The sequence below is a fragment of the Cnephaeus nilssonii genome, assembly GCF_951640355.1.
Source record: "Cnephaeus nilssonii genome assembly, chromosome: 4".
Taxonomy (NCBI): Eukaryota; Metazoa; Chordata; class Mammalia; order Chiroptera; family Vespertilionidae; genus Cnephaeus; species Cnephaeus nilssonii.
The window spans coordinates 44205146-44228942 of NC_137075.1; the positions used below are offsets into that span (position 1 = coordinate 44205146).

General features: G+C 40.8%; 1 pseudogene across 1 annotated transcript in view; it reads left to right on the plus strand.

The window, feature by feature from the left end:
- The first annotated feature begins 4458 nt into the window (after positions 1 to 4458).
- Positions 4459 to 23797, plus strand: part of LOC307097905 (large ribosomal subunit protein mL42-like) — a 63527-nt pseudogene continuing 44188 nt past the window's right edge. Inside the window, exon 1 of the transcript XR_013815249.1 lies at positions 4459 to 4561. The product of XR_013815249.1 is annotated as a large ribosomal subunit protein mL42-like (transcript). The remainder of the gene's footprint in view (positions 4562 to 23797) is intronic.

Genomic DNA, 23797 nt, shown 5'->3' on the forward strand with positions numbered 1-23797 from the left:
GATTTGTAAGTGTTCTTAATTCTTTTTTAAATATATATTTTATTGATTTTTTACAGAGAAGAAGGGAGAGGGATAGAGAGTTAGAAACATCGATGAGAGAGAAACATCGATCAGCTGCCTCCTGCACACCCCCCACTGGGGATGTGCCCGCAACCAAGGTACATGCCCCTGACTGGAATCAAACCCGGGACCCTTGAGTCCGCAGGCCGACGCTCTATCCACTGAGCCAAACCGGTTTCGGCTGTAACCAGTTCTTCATATCATGCATTCACATGTAAAGTCCAATTTTTTTTAATAAATCTTTATTGTTCAGATTATTACAATTGTTCCTCTTTTTTCCCCCCATAGTTCCCCTCCACTCAGTTCCCACCCCACCCTCTGCCTTTACCCCCACCCCCACAGTCCTCATCCATAGGTGTATGATTTTTGTCCAGTCTCTTCCCACCCCCCCGACACCCCTTTCACCCGAGAATTGTCAGTCCACTCCCTTTCTATGGCCCTGATTCTATTATATTCACCAGTTTATTCTGTTCATCACATTTTTTATTCACTTGATTTTTAGATTCACTTGTTGATAGATATGTATTTGTTGTTCATAATTTTTATCTTTACTTTTTCTTCTTCTTCCTCTTCTTAAAGAATACCTTTCAGCATTTCATATAATACTGGGTTGGCAGTGATGAACTCCTTTAGCTTTTTCTTATCTGTGAAGCTCTTTATCTGCCCTTCAATTCTGAATGATAGCTTTGCTGGGTAGAATAATCTTGGTTGTAGGTTCTTACTATTCATCACTTTGAATATTTCTTGCCACTCCCATCTGGCCTGCATAGTTTCTGTTGAGAAATCAGCTGACAAACGTATGGGTGCTCCCTTGTAGGTAACTAACTGTTTTTCTCTTGCAGCTTTTAATATTCTCTCTTTGTCTTTTTCTCTTGGCATTTTAAAAATATATTTTATTGATTTTTTACAGAGAGGAAGGGAGAGGGATAGAGAGTTAGAAACATCGATGAGAGAGAAACATCGATCAGCCACCTCCTGCACACTCCCCACTGGATATGTGCCTGCAACAAAAGTACATGCCCTTGACCAGAATCAAACCTGGCACCCTTGAGTCCGCAGGTCAATGCTCCAGCCACTGAGCCAAACAAGTCAGGGCTGCTCTTGGCATTTTAATTATGATGTGTCTTAGTGTGATCCTTTTTGGATTCCTTTTTTGGGGAGTTATCTGTGCTTCCTGGACTAGTAAGTCTATTTCTTTCACCAGGTGGGGGAAGTTTTCTGTCATTATTTCTTCAAATAGGTTTTAATATCTTGCTCTCTCTCTTCTTCTGGCACCCCCATAATTCGGATGTTGGTACGCTTGAAGTTGTCCCAGAGGCTCTTTACACTATCTTCATATTTTTGGATTCTTTTTGCTTTTTACCTTTCCGGTTGGGTGTTTTTTACTTCTTTGTATTTCAAATCTTTGACTTGATTCTTGTGATCCTCTAGTCTGCTGTTGGATCTCTGTATATTATTTTTTATTTCAGTCAGTGTATGCTTAATTTCTAGTTGGTCCTTTTTCATATCCTCAAGGGTCTCGCTAAATTTATAGGCCTTTTCTAAAAAATTCTTGAAAAACCTTATAACCATGGTTTTGAACTCTATATCCAGTCCTTTGCTTTCCTCCATTTTTTTTTCATTTGTGACCTGTTTCTTTGTCTCCGCATTTTGGCTGCCTCCCTGAGTTGGTAGAGTAGCTTTGTGTGCTAGGTGTCCTATAGTACCCAGTGGCTCAGCCTCCCCAGTTACCTGAGGTGGACACTCTTGGTGCACCCCTTTGTGGGCTGTGTGCACAGTCTTGTTGTAGTTAAGCCTTGATTGTTGTTGGTATCACTGGGAGGAGTTGACCTCCAGGCCAATTGGCTGTGAGGATCAGCTGTGCTACGCTAGGAATACTTCTGTGCTGGAGACATCCTTATGAGACAAGACTTGCTTCAGTGGGGCTTTGGTGCTCACTGAGTCTGTCCCCTGAGTGTGTCCCTTATGGATCTGAGGAGTTGTAATCTGGATGGTCCCACTCTGATCACTGGGTACACTGGCTCTTGGATCTCCAAGGAGGTGCTAATTTAGCCTCTGCCTGAGGCCACCCAGCAGGAGCTATGGAGAGATCTGCAGATTCTTCTTCTTTGTTTTGGTTTTGGAGGTGCCCAGATGAGGCCCAGCTGTGAAGCAATGCAAGCTGCTGTGGGGCCTTGGACACTCTTTTGGATGTTCTGGGTTTCACTGACTCAGCTGCAGTCTGTTAGGTAAGTTTAGAATTCAAAGGACCAGGGCATTCATATGCAAAAGCCTCTACGCTCAGCTTGGATGGGGCGGAGTCTCAGGGTGGAGCAAACAGCAATGGCTTCCAGTCATCCCTGCCCTAAGAGGCCCCTGGGTCTCAGTGTCCCGCGGTAATCGCTGCAAGCACCTCTGAGAGAAAGCTGCCCTTGAGTTTCACCCACTGCCAGACAGTCCAGTTTCTCATTGTATGAGTCTGGGTCCCCAGAGTCTCACCCTGAACTGGAGTTCAGAGCAGTCGGAAGCTTTTGTCTCCCTCAACTTGAAAAAGACAGCCGCATACTCAGTTGCCAGCCCTCTCCGCACGCACGCCTCGGTACCTCTGCCTTCCGCAGCTCCTGTGAGTCTCAGTGTGCTTTTCTCTTTCCTTCTAGTTGTAGAATTTCCTCTCAGCCAGCCTTCCTGTGGTTCTGGATGATGTTCGTTTTGTCTTTTAGTTGTAGTTTTGAAATTGTTGTGCGAGGCAGCAGTTCAGGTGTTTACCTATGCCACCATCTTGGTTTCTCCTCATAATGTCCAATTTTCTATGCTGTCCAATTTCTTTAAGATAAAAGGAGTGACTCGCAGCAGGGCTACGTAGATGAGGAAGTTCCGTATGGAGGAGATCACGTCCTTGCACATCTTCTGAAATAAAAACATATTTTAATAAAATAGAATCCAGATATATAGACTCACATATATTTGGTCAATTCATTGTCAATCAAGATTCCAAGGCAATTCAATGGAGAAAGGATAATCTTTTCAAAAACTGGTTGTGGGAACAATTGGGCATCCATATATAAAATATGAGCTTTTACATTTGCCTTGCAACAGATAAAGTAACTCAAAATTGATCACAGTCCTAAAACCTAAAATATAACTTACTGAAGAAAACACAGGAGAAAATCTTTGTCATCTTGATTTAGGAAGCGTTATCATAAAGAGGATACAAAAAACACAAGGGCACATGCCTGGGTTGCGGGCTCCATCCCTAGCAGGGGGGCATGCAGGAAGCAGCCAATCACTGATTCTCTCTTATTATTGGTGTTTCTATCTATCTCTCCTTCCCTCTCTGAAATAATGAAATATATTTGAAAAATAGCCATTCTGAGAAGTGTGAGGTAATATTGCTGTTGTTTCCATTTGTATTTTCCTGATGATTAGTGACATTGAACATCTTTTCATGTATCTGTTGGCCATTTTTATGTCTTCTTTTAGAAAATGTCTATTCATTTTTTTCTGCCTACTGTTCAATCAGATTGTTTGGGGTTTTTTTGTTTTATTTTGTGTTGTTGTTTTTTGCCATTGAGTTGTGTTTTTTGTATCCTCTTTATGATAACTCTTCCTAAATCAAGATGACAAAGATTTTCTCCTGTTGCAAGGCAAAAGTCAAGCTCATATTTTATATATGGATGCCCAATTGTTCCCACAACCAGTTTTTGAAAAGATTATCCTTTCTCCATTGAATTGCCTTGGAATCTTGATTGACAATGAATTAACCAAATATATGTGAGTCTATATATCTGGATTCTATTTTATTAAAATATGTTTTTATTTCAGAAAGTAAAGGACAGGGAGAGAGACAGAAACATCAATGATGAAAGAGCTATTGGCTGCCTCTCACACCCCCTACTAGGGATCAAGCCTGCAACCTGGGCATGTATCCTGACTGGGAAGCCAACCATGACCTTCTGGTTCATAGGTCAATGCCCAACCACTGAGCCACACCAGCTGGCCTGGACTCTATTTTTTCCTTTGATATATACCACACAGTCTCGGTTACGATAACTTTAGAATAAGTCTTGAAATTAAGTTGTATGAGTCCTCCATCTATGTCCACTTTTAAAATTGTTTGGGCTATTCTAGATTTATTTTTTAAATATAAATTTTAGAATAGGCTTACAAATTTCTACCCAGAAAGGCTCCTGAGATTTTCATTGGGTTTGTATTGAATCCACAGATAAATTTGGGAAGAATCAATAGCTTAACAATATTGACTCTTCCATACATATTTAAGTTTTCTTTATTTCTCTCAACTATTGTAATTTCAACATACAAATCTTGCACATATTTCATTAGATTTATCCTTAAATATTTCGGGCTTTTTGCTGTTGTAAATGGTATTTTTTTTTAATATATTTTATTGATTTTTTTACAGAGAGGAAGGGAGAGGGACAGAGAGCTAGAAACATCTATGAGAGAGAAACATCAACCAGCCACCTCCTGCACACCCCCCACCGGGGATGTGCCCGCAACCAATGTACATGCCCTTGACCGGAATCGAACCCGGGACCCCTCAGTCCGCAGACCGACGCTCTATCCACTGAGCCAAACCGGTTTTGGCGTAAATGGTATTTTTTAACATTTTAATTTCAATTGCTTGCTGCTATTGTATAGAGATGTGCTTGATTTTTGTATATTATTCTTGTGTCCTACAACATTATAATATTCACTTATAGTTCTAGTAGCATTTTTATAGATTTGGGATTTTTTACATATATGTCTACATGTTGTCTTCTTTTTTAAGTAGAAAGAAATAACAGTATTTCTTTCTTCCTTTCTTTTCTTTTCTTTTATTTTTTGTTATTCCTCACCTGAGGATATTTTTTCCATTGATTTATAGAGAGTGGAAGGGAGGGGGAGAGACAGAGAAAGAGAAACATCGATGTGAAAGAGACACATCAATTGGTTGTCTCCCGCATGCGCCCCCAACTGGGGCTAGGGATGAAGCCTGCAACCAAGGTACGTGATCTTGACTGGGAATAGAACCTGATACCCTTCAGTCCCAGGTCAATGGTCTAACCATTGAGCAAAACTGGCTAGAGCTCTACATGTTGTCTTTGAATACAGACATATCACAGAGGGATAGGAAGCAACTAAGGAGAGACCCATTGGTCAAATCTGAGATAATTTGAGCATCAAAATAAGTAATTATAGTAAAGTATCATTACTTATAAGAATTCACACACTGATAGATATATAGATAAATGAATGAATGAATGAGTGAATGAATGGTACAGAAGAGAAAGCTTTTCTTTCAGTTAAACATAAATTAATAAATAACAAAGGAATGATAAAATTGGAAAATTATCATTTGAAAGCCATCATAATAATTGATTCAGAAAAGTGTTATCAGTGTATGATGCTAAAACTAGTGGGTGAAAGTTTGAAGAGTGAGAAGATATTTGCACAGTCTCAAAGTATCTCCCTACAAAATACTTATTAACCTTAAAAGGTAAAATAGTAACTTCATGGTGGAGAAGCTTGGCAAATATCACCTTAACCAAGTGATCCAAGTTAACATCACTGGTAATGATACTGATTGACAGCATGTGCCTTCTGCTATGATGCACTAAAAAAAAACCCACTCAGCATCACTTCAGTGGAACTATAGCCAAATTAGCATAACCCAAATCTAATCCTGAGGGAATATCAGAGAAACTCACATTGGGAAATATTAACTCACAAAATAATTGCATTTCTAGGAAGGTAGAATAAACAAACATTTCCTTATTCTCCTAACTGATTACAACTAAAACCCCTAAACCCTATATATAAAACAAACTTAAGACTCTAAAAGGTAGAGAGAAGATCAACCAGCAAGGAACCTCAAGACCCAAGGAACGACATATGGCGGGTTCAATGGATTTTCTCTTTGGCTCATGTGCATACCAGACTTGGATCTGAAAAGTTGACAACCCTAAAACCAATGGTACAGACAAGAAAAGGCCCAACAAAAGCCCATTTCTTAAGCCAAAGGACCAGGAAAAGGGCAGCCTAGCAGGACAGAAAATTATTACACAGCAGTCACTTTACTCCACCCAAATTCCACAGAAAAAAACGATGGGCCAGCACCCACCCGGGCCAGCAAAGGCTGAATGGGGAGCCTGGACTTCCACTCTTGCAGCCCATAACAAGATGCCCCAACACCCCTGCCAGAGAGGCATGAGAGAAAGCCCAGTAGGGAGCCAGAACTTTCATCCCCATCTGGGGATAACAAGAACCCCTACCACAGGGCATCAGTAGAGACCATGTGGCCATCTGGAATTCCAACCCCCAACCAACAATGACGAGGAGCACCCCATTCATATATCAATGGAAACCAAGCAACGAATCTGGATTTCTACTTCCACCTAACAGTAACAAGATGGTACACCCAACTTCCCCTGCTGGAATGGTGTAAGAGAAAGACACCTAAAATAGATTTAAATAGCCCTGGCCACTGTGGCTCAGTTGGTTGGGTGTCATCCTGTGCACCAAAAGGTTGCTGATTCAATTCCTGGTCAGGGCACATGCCTGGGTTGCCGGCTTGATACCCAGGAGGGGGCATGAAGGAGGCAGCTGATTATGGGTCCACCCTCACATAGGTCTTTCTTTCCTTTTCCCGTCTGGTCTCTCTAAAATTTAAAAAAGAAAATAGGCTTATATAAGATCTAGAATTACATAAGGTGTCCCCCCAAAAATGTATACACACTTTGAATACCATTATTAATTCCAATGGGTTAAATCGGAAAAGAAACATCAATGGAGCTGTTAAAGTGTGTGTACATTAAAAATAATAAAAATAAATGAAAATAAAAGTGTGTAGACATTTTTTGGGACACCCAAATATTTAAAGACATAATATGAAAATGTCATATTTCAGTGGAGAATCACTAAGAACCAAGATCTCAACTTGAGTGAAAGAGGACAACCAATAGAAGCCAACACTCAGATGACACATCGCCGGTTCAGGAAAAACAATTTGAATGACAGTGAATTTCTTATGAGAAACCATGGGGGGTTGTGGAGTTGGGTGAAAAAGGGAAGGGACTAAGAAATACAAATTGGTGGTTACAAAATAGTCACAGGGGTGTCAAGTACAGCTCAGGGAATATAGTCAATAATACTGTAATAACTATGTATGGTGGGTACTTGAAATATTGGGGGGGGGAATCACTTTGTAAAGTTTATTATTATCTAACCACTATGTTGTACATCTGAAACTAATACAAAATAACAGTGAATGTAAACTGTAATTGAAAAATAAATTTAAAAAAATAAAGAAACCATGGAGGCCAGAAAGAAATGGCATAATATTTTTCCAGTGATGAAAGAAAAGAATTGACAGCTCAGAAACCTGGGGAAAAGTCACTAGAGTCAAATGGCATACATTCAGGATTTTATTTTTTTAATTCTAGGATTCAATTGCATACACACAATGAAATATTTAACTCTGTCAGGGGGCCAAGATTTTGATGAATTGCTACATAATTCCTAATAATAAGAAGGGCTCCAGAAGTGACCTTGTTAACCCAGACCAGTAAGTTTCATTTTCCTTACTTAGCACTGATTTCTCAAGTTCCTTTCAAATTCTCACTCCTCCACAAAAACTTATCCTGATTCCCACTTCTCTTTCAATCCAATCGGATCTATACCTTTCTTATGCAAAAAGCAGTGTTAGATGAACTGTTTCATGCTAGTTCCAGCCCCCGCCCCAGACGTTTGTAGGTACAGAGAGCCTGCTACCTGCAGTTTCCTCCCACCATCGACCTTCCTCCCTCCGTCCCCCACCCCCGTCCTCTCCCTGCCCCCACCCTCCCATCCCCCCACCAGCTCCAAACTATGGAGGACCTCGCCTGGCACAATTTCTGTCCCTCTTCCTCTAGTGAGGATGTAGTGGGCTGCCCTTGGCCTGGTGTGAACAGTCTTGGATGTCCGCAAGAACACTGAATTGAGTCTTCCTGTTTACTACTCCGATGTGCACGGCGAGTCTAGACAAAGACCTCCGACTTGGGTCCCTGGTTCTCACTCCAGTTTCCTTCCGGGACTGTAGCCTGTCCCAGCAGTTTGTTTTTCAGTCAAAGCTCTGACCCCTTACACAGTTTCTAACTATTCCTTTCTACAGTATTGCTTACACTGGCTCATAAGATTCTGAGCTCATAAGATATGTACACATATAATACCTCAATAAAAAAAAAAAAAAAGAAGAAAACAATCTGATTTAAAAATGGGCCAAAGGCCCAGCTGGTGTGGCGCAGTGGTTGAGCATCAACCCATGTTTTAAGAGATCGCTGTTTTGATTCCTGGTCAGACCACATGCCTGGGTTGTGGGCTCAATCCCAGTATGGGGTGTGCAGGAGCCAGCCGATCCATGTTGATGTTTTTCTCTCATCGATGTTTCTATCGCCCTCTCCCTTCCTCTCTCTTGAAAATCAATAAAAACATATTATTAAAAAATGGGCCAACGACCTAACAGACATCTCACCAGAGAAGATATACAGATGGCAATTCAACATGTGAAATGCAAATTAAAACAACGAGATACCACTACATACCAATTACAAAGGCCAAAATCTGGAACACTGACACCAAATGCCAGTGAGGATGTGGAAGAAACCAAACCCTCCTTCAATTGCTAATGAGAATGCAAAATGGTACAGCCACTTTGGAAGACAATTTTACAGTTTCTTACAAAACTAAACATACTCTTAGCATATGATTCACCAATCATGCTCCTTGATATTTGTCTCCAAAAGCTGAAAACTATGTCCACATTAAAACCTGCACATGAATGTTTATAGCAGCTTCATTCATAATTGCCAAAACCTGGAGGCAATCAAAAGGTCCTTCAGTTAGGTGAATGGATAAGTAAATTGTGGTACATATTGTCTACAGACAATAGAATATTACTCAGTGCTAAAAAGAAATGAGCTATTAAGTCTTAAATGTATATTACTAAATGAGAACAGCAAAGCTGAAAAGGTTACATAATGTATGATTCCAACTATATGACATTCTGGACAAGGCAAGACTATGGAGACAGTAGAAATTCCAGTCTTTGACAGGGTTGGGATTGAGGGGAGAAGAGGGATGAATAAGTGGAGCACAGACAATTTTTAGGGCAGTGAAAATATTCAATATCATGCCATTATGATGGATACATGTCATTACACATTTGTCCTAACCTATGGAATGTACAACACCATGAGTGAATCCTATGTAAACTATGGACTTAAGTTGACTGTGATGTAGGTTCATCAACTATAACAAATGTACCATTCTGGTGGAGGATGTTTATAATGGGGAAGGCTATGCATGTGTGGAGGCAGAGAGTATGTAGGAAATCTCTGTACCTTTTGCTCAATTTTTCTGTGAGCCTAAACTGCTCTAAAATTAAAGCCTTAATGAAAAGAACAAAATGTATGTATAATCTCAAGCCCTTACAAGTCCTTGAGTACTGAGGAACTGAAATAGCTATTTATAAGCTTGGGGTATTGGTTATATAATGAGCTGCATTCATAAAGTTCTATTCTATCTAAGAACTGTTTATCTGTACTCAGAAAAGAGTGGCATTAATAATAACTTATTTTGTTAAAGGCCAAACAATTTTTGAGATATAATTCACATATCAAATTTACCCTTTTATAATGTACAATTGAGTGGGTTTTAGTATATTCATAAGGTTGTGCAACTATCATCTCTATCTATGTCAATAACACACTGTCTTAATTATTGTAGCTTTATAATAGATCTTGATATCCAAAACCAACTCATTCTTCTTAAATCCTGAACATTTTGATCACCATCCCCCCTGCCAAAGAAACCTGGTACCATTAGCAGTCACTCCTCATTCTTCCTCCCCACAACCCCTGGCAATCACTAATCTACTTTTTGTTTCTATGGATTTGCCTATTCATTTATGGAACAAATATTAAACAAACATTTATGGAGCACCCTCTATGTGCCACACAATCTTCTAAATACAAAGATGTATAAAACCTCTATAGGAAATAGACTAGAACTTCACTGAGAGTTGTTAGAGAAAACATAAAATGAATAGAGAGGTATTCCAAATTCATGGTTTAGAATTCATGATTTAGTAACAATGTTAAGTCCCCCCAAAGTAATTTGTAGATTCACTATTCTCCCAAATCAACACTCTAAAAGATTTTTTTAAAATATATTTCTTTATTGATTTCAGAGAGAAAGGGAGAAGGAGAGAGCGATAGGAACATCAATGATGAGAGAGAATCATTGATGGGCTGCCTGCTGCACACCCCCGACTGGGGATCAAGCCCGCAATCCAGGCATGTGCCCTCGACTGGAATCGAACCTGGGTCCCTTTGGTCCGCAGGCTGACGCTCTATCCACTGAGCCAAGCTGGCTAGAGCAACACTCTAAAAGATTTGTGGAATTTATATGCTTAACTTTTTTATGGATATACAAAAGGCCAAGAAGAGCTAAGATACTTTTGAAGAAGAAGAATGAGTTGGTTTTGGATATCGAGATCTATTGTAAAGCTACAATAATTAAGACGGTGTGTTATTGACATAAGATAGACAAAAACCCAATAAACAGGAGACCCCAGCAGCAGACACTGGCACTGGTTGCACAGCTTGTAGCAACACTATTTATCTGACAGTGGGGACACTTTTGTTTTACAATAAATGGCACCAAACAATTAAGTAATTATATACAGAAACTGGTAAAATTTTATCTATATCTCGTACTGTATTTAAAAGTCAATCTCAGGTGTATTATAGACCTAAATGTGAGTGCAAAACAAAAAGACTATAACAAAAGAAATACCTTCAGCCCTGGCCGGTGTGGTTAGCGCATTGGCCAGGGTCTCGGGTTTGATTCTGGACAAGGGGAGGCAACCAGTCTCTATGTCTCTCTCACCTAGATGTTTCTCTCTCTCTCTCCTTCCCTCCTTACCTCCTTTCCACTCTGAAAAGCAATGGGGAAAATATCCTCAGGTAAGGATAAAAAAGAAAAGAAAGGAAAGGAAAAGAAATATTTTCAGACCCTTGCAGTAAAAAAAGAGTTCTTTCTTTCTTTCTTTCTTTCTTTCTTTCTTTCTTTCTTTCTTTCTTTCTTTCTTTCTTTCTTTCTTTCTTTCTTTCTTTTGTGTGTTTGTTAATCCTCACCCAAGGATATTTTTTCCAATGATTTTTAGAGAGGGTGGAAGGGAGGGGGAGAGAGAGAAATGTAGATGGAGAGAGACACATTGATTGGTTGCTTCCTGCACACACCCCAGGCCTGGGATCAAACCTGAAACCTAAATATGTGCCTTTAACTAGGAATCAAACCCAGGACCCTTTGATGGGCAGGCCAGTCGTCTAACCATTGAGATCACTGGCCAGGGCAAAAAAAAGTTCTTAAACAAGACAAAAAAAAAATGCACTGACTGTGAAAGAAAGTAATAATATACTGGACATCATCAAGGTTAAAAACTTATATTTATCAAAGGATATCATTACAAATGAAAAAGGAAGTAAAAAGAGCAGGAGAGGATATTTATAATACTATATCTGACAAAGAACTTATATATAGAATAAAGAATTCCCAAAACTCATTAAGCAAAAGACACATACTCAACAGAAAAATGGGCAAAAGATTTGAACAGGCACTTAAAAATTCCTAGTCAATCCTATATAATAAAAGCCTAATATGCAAATTGTCCCCTCAACCGGAAGTTTGACTGAGAGTTCGACCAGAGTTCAAACAGGGGGCGGGGCCAGCCAGCCAACCACCCATGGCCCCTTCCCCCCTGGCCCTGCCCCAGTTGGCAGCTGTGACAGCCGGCAGCCGCTAGGGACCCTACCTTTGCATGAATTTTGTGCACTGGGCCTCTAGTTAATATATAAAACAGCCCTAACTGGTTTGGCTCAGTGGATAGATCATCAGCCTGCAGACTGAAAGGTCCCAGGTTCAATTCCAGTCAAGGGCATGTACCTTGGTTGCAGGCACATCCCCAGTAGGAGGTGTGCAGGAGGCAGCTGATCGATGTTTCTCCCTCATCGATGTTTCTAACTCTCTATCCCTCTCCCTTCCTCTCTGTAAAAAAAATAAATCAATAAAATATATTAAAAAAAAAAAAAAATATATATATATATATATATATAACAGTATTCAATCTCATTAGCACTTGCAGAAATGTAAATTAAAACCACACCAAACTACAAACACTTATTCACCAGATTATATTACCTAAAATTTTAAAAGACTATACCTAAATACAATGAGAATGTGGCACATTTGGAACTCTTATACACAGTTGGTGTATAAGTCAGGGAAACCATTTTGCAAAACAATTTGACATCATCTAATAAAGTTGAAAACATATATAACTAGCAATTCTACTGCTGGATAAATTCATGCATATTTGCATCAGGATATATGCACAAGAAAACTCATAATAACACCTGTGATAACCAAATATGGGAACATTGACAGTAGTGGCAAATTGCACCACCTTTCCTTTGAAAAGAACTATATATCTCTCCACACCACGTGCCTTGTCATGCCTCCTGTGGGAGGAGTATACATTCTACCTAATTGACTTTTGGCTTGGACTTGAGACATGCTTTGACCAACAGAGTGTGTGTAGAGCAGACATCTATACTAATAAAAGGGTAATATGCTAATTAGCCCCGGAGACCTTCCAAACGTCCTTCGGACAAAGCCATGTTGGCGGGGAGGAGGCAGAGGTGGTTAGGGGCGATCAGGCCAGGAGGGGAGGACAGTTGGGGGTGATTAGACTGGCGGGAGGGGCAGTTGGGGGTGAGCAGGCTGGCGGGGGGGGGGGGGAAGTTGGCGGTGAGCAGGCTGGCAGTGGGGGGCAGTTGGGGGCGATCAGGCCAGCAGGGGGGGTCAGTTGGGGGTGAACAGGCTGGCAGGAGGGGCAGTTTGGGGCAATCAGGCTGGCAAGGGGGGGCAGTTGGGGGTGAGAAGGCTGGCGGGGGGGCAGCTGGGGGCGAGCAGGCTGGCAGGCAGAGTGGTTCAGGGCGATCAGGCAGGCAGGCAGGTGAGAGGTTAGGAGCCAGCAGTCCCGGAATTCGAGAGGGATGTCCAAGATTGGAGAGGGTGCAGGCTGGGCTGAGGGACACACACGCCCCCCTCCTTGTGCATGAATTTTGTGCACTGGGCCACTAATACTATATATAACATCCATAAGAATCTTAATGAGTTTCTCTCAGAGCTATTGCTTCTACTTCTGTCACAAAAACTCATGTCCCAGCTGAAGCCAGTTTGGCTCAGTGGCTAGAGCGTCGGCCTGCGGACTCAAGGGTCCCGGGTTCGATTCCGGTCAAGGGCATGTACCTTGGTTGCGGGCACATCCCCAGTAGGGGGTGTGCAAGAGGCAGCTGATCGATGTTTCTCTCTCATTGATGTTTCTAACTCTCTATCCCTCTCTCTTCCTCTCTGTAAAAAATCAATAAAATATATTTTAAAAAAACAAAACAAAAAAAACTCATGTCCCAGACAGGGTTGCTACCTTTTTTTTTTTTTTTTAATTTGATTTTAGAGAGAGAGAGACAGAGAAAGAAAGAGACAGCAAGAGAGAGAGAGAGAGAGAGAGAGAGAGAGAGAGAGAGAAACATCAATTTGTTGTTCCGGTTATTTAAGCATTCACTTGTTGATTCTTTCTTGTATGTACCCTGACCGGGGATGGAACCCGAAACCTTGGCATATCGGACAGAACAATGCTCTAATCAACTGAGCAACTCGCCAGGGCTCAGAGTTGGCTTTTTTAGTCTATGTCCTGAAATGACAAAACACATGGAAAAGAACCTAAGATAATACAGTTTACAAGTATCAAGAGCAAGGCCCTAGCTGATTTGGCTCAGTGGATAGAGCATGGGCCTGCAGACTGAAGGGTCCTGGGTTTGATTCCGGTCACAGCCTCTCAGTGATTCTCTTTCATCATTGATGTTTCAGTCTCTCTCTCCCTCACCCTTCCTTTCTGAAATAAAAAAAACATATTTTCTAAAAAAAGAGCAAGAAACAAATGTTTGTCATTGAAGCCAGTGATACTCAGGGGTTGTTTACTGCAGCAAAGCTAATACCCAACAATAGAGTAGACAAATTGTGGTCTATACCAAAGATGGAATACCATACAGCAATGAAAATGAATCAGACATTGACACGCACAACATGTAACAACAAGATAATATTGAATAAAAAGCCAGATACAAAATAATATATACAGTACGATTCCATATATATAAAGTTTAAAACAGCCTGGCCGGTATGGCTCAGTGGTTGAGCATCAACCTATGAACCTAGTTTGATTCCTGGCCAGGACACATGCCCCGGTTGCTAGCTCCATCCCCAGTAGGGGCATGCAGGAGGCAGCCAATTAATACTTTTTCTCTCATCGATGTTTCGATCTCTCTATACTTCTCCCTTCATCTCTCTCTAAATCAATAAAAATATATTTTAAAATAAATAAACAAACAAACAAATAAAGTTCAAAATAGGCAAAGCTACTTTCCTGTTGGGGAATTCATAGGTGGATGGTAACACTGTTAAAAAAAAAAACACAAAAAACAAGGACATGATTGCCATAAAGGTTAGGATAACGGCTGTCTCCGGAGTTGGAGAGTTGGAAGGGAGTTGTGATGGAAAACAAACACAGTGTAAGATTCTATGGTGCTGGCAATGTTCTAGCTCTTGAACACAGTGTTCACTTTATATTTTTCTTTAAACAGTGCATTTTCATTATATAAACTTCTATATATATTTCACAATAAAAAAAAAGTTTTTTTAAAAATTCCCTGTCATTGCTCATTTGTTCCTCTAAATCTTCCTTAAAAGTTTCCAGTTACCACTCTCACCTGGAAATCACTATAAATTAATTTCGTAATTGAGATTTCACAAGATGCTAGATCAGAATGCTTTACTGATAGCCAGTGTAGAATATTCAACACGTCTCTTCTCTTGTTACTGGAATTCATAATCCAAAAAACCCCCAGAAAACCATTCACGCCAATCTGGCAAGGTCTGCTATTTATAATTCATCACTGCTGTTGATTAGTCAGAATTCCTTCATCCTTTAGAAGCTTACACATTTTTTCTTTTTAAATATTTATTCCACTATTTAATGTTGACATCATTGTTGCATGATGGTGATTTCCAGAATCATTTTTTGAAATTCACGTATTTATTCCTCATTCTTCTCTAATTCTTAAATGTATTCAGGACCTGCAGTGTAGATGAAAATCACAATGACATCCTGTTGAAATTTTAGAAAAATTACCATAAATAGAATATTTAACCTATGTATATAATGAGAAGCACTACTAATGGACAATACTTTGATTTTTCCTGTTGTTTTTTTAAACATTCGCAATGAGTCAGACAGCATTACTGGTGTTTACATTTCATCATGACTGGGCCTCTTTTTTTCTAACGGAAAGGAGCCTTTCAATGTACATTCAGCTTTTCAGTCATCTGCCTGACTTTTAATTTCCCAGTTCCTCCTTGGGTATCAAGTTTCTTCTAATCTCATTTACAGGATATCATTCCAAAGACCACTCACTTCCTTTCCTATAGTTACAACTCATTAATAAGTCATTTTCCAAAATATCATTACTGTAAGTTTTCATCATCTAATTCCAACTGCTTCTTTGAAAACGTGGTTTCTCTTATACCTCCAGGTGTTACCTGGGTGGCAGGGATCAGATAAGCCAACATACCCATGCAATATAATTTCCTGTCTCTGCAAGAAATCACAGATGAATTAGTCAACACTACAGGTACCCTCTTATGACATATCTTCCTCAAAAATTATGTGGGATATCCCTTTATCAGTCAGGATCTAACCAGGAAAACAGAAAGCACTCTAAGTATTTGAAACAGAGGAAATTTAATGTAGGAAATTAATGTCATAGCTGATGGAAGAGTAGAGAAGCCCACAATGGATGGTGAGGCAGTCCAGAGCTCGCCAACAAAAGAAAGACTCTACTATACCTACGCTGGAGGAACAAAGAGAGGAAGTAGTATTACTGGGGCCAGGATTCCCTAAAAAAGCTGACCCATGGCAGGATTGTCTGGCTGATAATGGAGCCATGGAGCAGACACAGTCTCTGTTGGAGATTTCAACCGGGACAGAAAGAGTGGGTGCTGTGTGAATATCCTGGTTTCTCCCTCCCTCTAATCTTCTACCAGTGCTTCCCACTAGCTGGAATCAGTTGGAAAATAGCCAAAGTGGGAGAACAGGGGAAGCCTGAGAAATGAAGGGACTAGAGAAAAGGGGATTCAGAGAAATCTTTTTTTTTTTAAATATATTCCATTGATTTTTTTACAGAGAGAAAGAGAGAGGGATAGAGAGCTAGAAACATCGATCAGCTGCCTCCTGCAACCCCCCCACTGGGGATGTGCCCGCAACCAAGGTACATGCCCTTGACCGGAATCGAACCTGGGACCCTTGAGTCCGCAGGCCGACGCTCTATCCACTGAGCCAAAGCGGCTTCGGCGGATTCAGAGAAATCTTAACACTTGTCTCCAAATAGTCAAATTACTGTCACTTGGGAGAGGGAATGAATTTATGTTCCATGGCACCATGGGAGGAACAACAGATGAGAAGTTAAGTAAAACAAATCTAAATTCAAAATAAGGAAGAATATTTTAATAAACAGAACTGCCTGAAAAGGGGAACAATTTGCCTTGAAAAGAGACAAACTTGGAGTCTATAACTTGTTAAATTTTTTTGAAATGTTTTCCTACAAGTTCTATATGATGCCATTAAAATCACAGAAAATTTTTGATGGAATCTAGGTAGTGGGTATATGGCTGTTCACTGTAAAACCTTGTGATTTTGTCACATGTTTGAAATTTCCTAAAATAAAATGTTGAAAAACCATCACTGAGGTCAGCAAAACATAGGCCTACAAAGTGGGATCATTTGTTCATAAATATTTTTATTTTCTGTTACTCGGTAACAAATTACTCCCAAACTTAGCACTTAAAGCAGCAAACATTTATCTCACGGTTTCTGAGGATCAGGAATCCAGGATCCGTTTAGCTGGGTAGTTCTGGTTCAAAGTCTCTTATGATGTTTCAGTCAAGCTGGGCCAGCAATCATCTGCAGGCTTGACTGGGAAGGATGCACTTGCAAACTCACGAATGTTGTTGGCAGGACACAGTTCCTCATAGGATGTTGGCTGGAGTCCTCAGTTCTTTGCCAGGTTGACCTCTCCACCGGCTGCCTGAGTATTCTCCCAACATAGCAGCTGACTTCCCTCAGAACAAGTGATCTGAAAGACAGAGTATACCCATGAAGGAAGCTCCAGTATTTTTTATTATTATTCTTACTAGAGGCCTGGTGCATGAAATTCATGCACGGGTAGGGTCCCTAGGTCTGGCTGGTGATCAGGGCCAATCGGGGCCTTCCTTCATTCCACGCCGCCCCCTGGTGGTCAGTGCATGTCATAGCGAGCGATCAAACTCCCAGTCTCCCGGTCAAACTCCCGAGGGGACACTTTGCCTATTAGCCTTTTATATATATAGACTAGAGGCCCAGGGCACGGATTCGTGCACCAATGGGGTCCCTTGGCCTGACCTGCAGGGATCAGTGGACCTCTGCAACACCACAGCCCAGCCTTACCCACCAGCTCGAGGCTCCAGCCCACTGTCCCCGTCAATCCCACACGAAGTAGTGCGTGAAGCTGCAGGCAGCAGGGGAGGAGCCGGGCCCAGATTGGGGAGAGGCCCGCAGCTGTGCTTGCCAGCCAGCCATGAGCCCGATGTCTGGTGCCTGTTGGTCAGCTGAGTGATGCTCCCACTGTGGGAGTGCACTGACCACTGGGGGCAGCTCCTGGGTTGAACGTCTGCCCCCTGGTGGTCTGTGAGCATCATAGTTACTGGCCAGTCATCTGGTTGTCCAGTCGACAGGTCAGTCGCTTAGGCTTTTATATATATATAGATTATTATTATTATTATTATTATTACTAGAGGCCCAGTACACGAAATTTGTGCACTTTGGGGGGTGGGTCCCTCAGCCTGGCCTGCACCCTCTCACAGTCCAGAAGCCCTCGGGGGATGTCTGAATGACAGCTTAGGCTTGCTCCCCGAGGGGAGCAGCCCTAAGCCAGCAGTTGGACATTCTTAGCACTGCTGCGGAGGCAGGAGAGGCTCCCACCACTGCACTTGCCAGCCGTGAGCCGGGCTTCTGGCTGAGTGGCACTCCCCCTGAGGGAGTGCACTGACCATCAGGGGGCAGCTCCTGTGTTGAGTGTCTGCCCCCTGGTGGTCAGTGTGCATCATAGCGACTGGTTGTTCTGCTGTTCGATCAATTTGCATATTAGCCTTTTATTATATAGGATTATTTTGTTGTTAATCCACACCCAAGGATATTTTTCCCATTGATTTTTAGAGTGAGGGTAAGAGAGGGAGGGCGGAGAAAGAGAGATCCATCAGTTGCTTCCTGCACAAGCCTTGACCAAGGCAGGGATCGAACCTACAACCCAGGTATGTGCCCTTGACTGGGAATTGAACCCATGACCCTTTGGTGCTCAGGCCAACGCTCTATCTACTGAGCCACACCTGCCAGGTATTAGACCTTCCATATATTAGACGTTTCAGTGAAAATAAAAGTATATACCAAGATTCTGCAAGGATGGCAGCAATGGTTATGGTGGTGTAGGTTTTAGAGCTTCTCAAATTCCCCCACAAAAACATAATGATTAGATAGCAAAACGCAAAACTCTTGAACAATATTTACAACAAAACTAGGTGACCAAGTATCCTATAAACCTGAAATTACAACCACGTAGGGAACAAACCACCAAGAGCTACTGTCATCCATGGAAGTTAAAAAAGGTAAATGGAAACAAGGTATTTGACATCCCTAAGAAGAAAACCCTAAAATAGCTAATAGGTATTTACTAGGAAGTATTAAGGGCAAACCCCACTAGCAAGGATCTCACAGTATGAAGGTCTGTATAGACTGGAGCAGTTTAGAACCTATACTCTAGGAAATAACCAACCATGGCTCCTTTCCAGGATAGGGTTCCACACTGGGAAGAAACTGCTGGAAATGGAAGCAAAACTGAGCAGGGCAGGGCCAACAAGGAAAAAGGAAGGAGACATTCCAGATGAAAATGGGGCAGGAAAATAGAGCCAGGAAATCTCATAAACCACCTTTGTTTTAACATTATACAAAAACAACAAAAGAGGGAGCGCTGCGACGTTTAAAAAAAGACAATCAAACCAAGCCTCCTTCCAGAATTTTAGGGCTACCAATTTCACATAAATATGGGCAACAGAAATCCCATATTTGAATTTCATACTCAAATCCCAGACAAGCTTATAATAAAAAATAGAAAGAGAGAGAGAGAGAAAATATGGAGCAGAATAGCATCCCAATGAAATCATGCTGGAAAGAAATACTGAAAAAAAGATTAACATGCTAATGTACTGTTGCATAAATTGCTAAAAGGCATCAAGAACATGAAAGCACGAACAGGTGCCATTTTGGGGCTCAGCCTATCCAGTTTTCCAGATGACCTAATAAATTCATAATTCTTTACCCTTAAAAAGAAGAATATGAAAGAACATAAGTCAACATTAGAAATATTCAGAAATGAGGTGACAGAACAACAACAAAAAGAATTAGAAATACAAAAATTTTAAAAGCATTTAAAAAGGAAAGACTAAACTAGGATGAACCCAGTGTAAGAAAAAGAAGATGAAAAGGAAGAGCATTCTTTGAATAAAAAAGAAATGAAGAAAACTAAAGAATTTGAGAGAAAGTTGCAAATATTGAAGACAGGCAAAGAAAATTCGACACATGGATAACAGAGGTCCTTAAAGAATAAAAACAGAAAAAAGAATAAATACTCAAAATATAATTCAAAAAAGCTTTCCTAACATGTAAAAAACGTCTTAAAACTACATATTGAAAAAGCACATTGTACATCTTAAAAATGGTGATACAGAATGAGCAACACAAAAATATAATCTAGTAAAATTATATGGCTTTAAAAAAAAGAAAAAATCTTTGGAGAGTCTATACAGGACCACATGACATAAATTTTTAAAAATATATATTTTATTGATTTTTTACAGAGAGGAAGAGAGAGGGATAGAGAGTTAGAAACATTGATGAGAGAGAAACATCAATCAGCTGCCTCCTGCACCCCCCCCCCCCCCCCACACTGGGGATGTGCCCGCAACCAAGGTACATGCCCTTGACCAGAACCGAACCCGGGACCCTTCAGTTCGCACACCTACGCTCTATCCACTGAGCCAAACCGGTTAGGGCACATTACATAAAATTTGAAATAAAATTAGATTAGTATATTTTGATTCAATGGCAACATTTTATGCCACAAGGAAATGGAATAACATATTTAAGACACTTAAGGAAAGAAAATACAAATCAAGGATTTCATATCTAGCAAAACCAACCTTTATATATAAAGAGCACAGATAAATTTTTACATCATGAAAGTACTCAGGGAATATTGTTCCTATGGGCCCCTGATAATGAATCTACTAGAGGAAGAGTTGGAGACGATCAAAATGACAGCGTCATTGGCATTAGAACCAGTGGTAAACATTAATTATTAAGCTCCTTATAGAACAAAGACTAAATGAAGGTAAAAAAGAGAGATTATAGTATGTAGTAGATTAAATCTTGTTCATATATTTATTCCTCTCCATCTTAACAACTTCTGTATCCTGATCAAATTCAAGCATTCACCATCTCCCACTTGAATCAAAGTAAGAGTTTTATTCAAGTCAGCCTCATACTATTCCTGTCATCATTTCAGTCCATCCTCCAATTTAAACCAGGATGATCTAAAAATCTACATTTCTGATCATCTTAGTTTCATATTCATAATCCTTCAATGGTTTCCCATAGTCTATAGCATAAAACCCAAACACATAAGGCATGTCCTTAATTCCCCCTTCCTTTGGTGGTGCACTTAGATTTCTTTGGGGAATTACCTTTCCCCCATTGTGAGCAGTGTTGGTAGGACAATTAATCAGAGTGCCCTACACGGGTGGGTCCAGGATATAAGGTCAATTATAGTCTCGCAGGATTTTGAACCCTGAGTAAAACTATGCAGGGATGGAAAAATGTATTGGCGATCACTCACTCTGATAGACAGTTGGGTAGTTCCTGCTGCCTAGGGTTCTGCAGCTGCCCTTGATCCTATTTCCAAGCCTAGTTCTCCAACTTTGCCATCAATTCTGTGAGTTACACATCTTTCCAATAAATTCTCTTTTTGTTTACATTAGCCAAGTCAGTACTTTTGCTTATGACCAAAAAATTGTAACAGGCATAAGGGCATTATTTTCCAGCCTTACCTCTCACCATCACATACTCTATGTTTTCCTGTCTTGTAATAGTGAACTCCTTGTAGTTCTCTTACCCCAGTGGTCGGCAAACTCATTAGTCAACAGAGCCAAATATCAACAGTACAACGATTGAAATTTCTTTTGAGAGCCAAATTTTTTAAACTTAAACTCCTTCTAATGCCACTTCTTCAAAATAGACTTGCCCAGGCCATGGTATTTTGTGGAAGAGCCACACTCAAGGGGCCAAAGAGCCGCATGTGGCTCACGAGCCACAGTTTGCTGACCACGGTCTTACCCAAAACACACCTTTACCCTACCTCATATATATATATACTAGAGGCCCGATGCATGAAATTCATGCAAGCGTAGGCCTTCCTTCCCCCAGCTACTGGCACTGGCTTCCCTCTGGCACCTGGGACCCAGGCTGGCTTTCCTCTGGCCGCACGTAGGCACCCAGGACCTGAGCTTCGCTCCAGCCACTGGCAGGTACTCAGGACCTGGGCTTCCCGCTGGCCCCAGCTTTGTCCGGAATGACGTCTGGAATGACATCCAGAAGGATATCCATTCTAATTAGTATATTACCCTTTTATTATTATAGATTTTTTTTAATTGATTTTTTTTTACAGAGAGGAAGGGAGAAGGATGGAGAGTTAGAAACATCGATCAGCCGCCTCCTGCACACCCCCTAACTGGGGATGTGCCCGCAACCAAGGTACATGCCCCTGACCGGAATCGAACCTGGGACCCTTCAGTCCACAGGCTGACGCTCTATCCACTGAGCCAAACCAGTTAGGGTTACCCTACCTCTTAAGAAGCCCATTGACATACACCTAAGTTATAGGCCAAGTGCTTTGTCCAAGGCTACTCTACCTTCCCTGTCTGGCCCTGATCCTCTTAACCAATACACTGTACACCCTGAACATAACTATTGTTTCTATTTTAATTTTTTGTATCTGTCTCCCACTAGTCTAAGTTTTTTGAGAAGAGGGACTGTGTCTTTTCTTTTTTCTTTTTTTAATAGGGTGTACACAATAGTGGATGCCGGAAGCCAATTCCAGCATGTCATAATTGCAAGAGTTTCATCGAAAGGTTGATGCAACTTGGGGACTCAACAAGGGCTGAGTCACATATGTTATCGCCTGCTGGGAATGGCTGAAAGGCATTTCCCCAAACCTGAAAGGGATGCATAAATTGATTGTTTGCTGTCAGACAGCTCAGGGCATCTTAATCTACATGTTATTGCCTCCTCCTGGCCAAACACCTGAACAGAGGAGGTAATTCTTCCAATCTGACAATGGATTCTGTACCTAACCCTACCCTTTGATGTGTATATCTCCACCTTGCCTTAGGACAAATTGTGTTAATAAAAAGCAAGGGGTCCTGAGACAAAGAGAACTTGGTTTCTTCAGCCAAGCTCCTCTGACTCCCTATAATACCTTTCAAAATTATGTTTCGTCTCTGGACTCTTGATTAATTTACGCACAGCCGCTTCTCCAGATTGCTGAACCCTTCTATATGCCAGATCAAGACCACCAGCATTAAGTGGAATAATCGTCAACCCTTATAAAGTACTTAGTTTTTTTTTAAAATTGATTTTAGAGAGGGAGAAAGGGAGAGGGTTCGAAAGATAGAAAAATCAATGAGAGACATTGATCAGCTGCCTCCTAAACATCCTCTACTGGGGATGGAGTCCACAATCTGGGCATGTGCCCTGACCAGGAATTGAACCCTGACCTCTTGTTTCATGGGTGAACACTCAACCATTGAGCCACACTGGCCGAACAGGACTGTGTCTTTTTATCTCTGGTTCTCCAAGCCAGCTGTGCCAGTACCTGACTCCAAAAGGGGCTTCAAAATAGTTGCTAATGAATGCACAAATGAAGCCTACTATGTAAGACACTGCAATGAAGCAGCTTTACAGCCACAGTTCAGTGTTCTCTATTTTAAAGGCAAGTATGAGTACATGCTCCTCATACATGTAATATTTTCATTTAAATTTTACTTCTTTTAAGATGACTTTCTCAAAAAAAAAAAAAAAAAAAAAAAGGAGCCGAAGAAGGGTTTCCTTTCCTCTATAAAGATTTTTCTATTTCAATAGCTTCTCAAAAAACAAACTATGGATGGCATCCCAACAAGTTACACAATAATGAACAGAACTTCTCTCTTATTTCCCTCATTCCTGGAACTTGCAGATTTGGCATTTCCTAAGGGATGTTTTAATTAGAATTTGTTTCCATTACCAAGATTTTTATTTAAAACATTCAGGGTTTGGCCATCAGGTGGCTTTCAAGTTATAAACAAAAATGTACTTTGGGGAATTTGAGAACTCCAGAATGTGGAAGTATCTCATACAAATCAGAGAAGCTACTGTTGCCATGTGGAGAGATCAGCAGCCTTAAGCTTAAGTTACTGGCCCTCC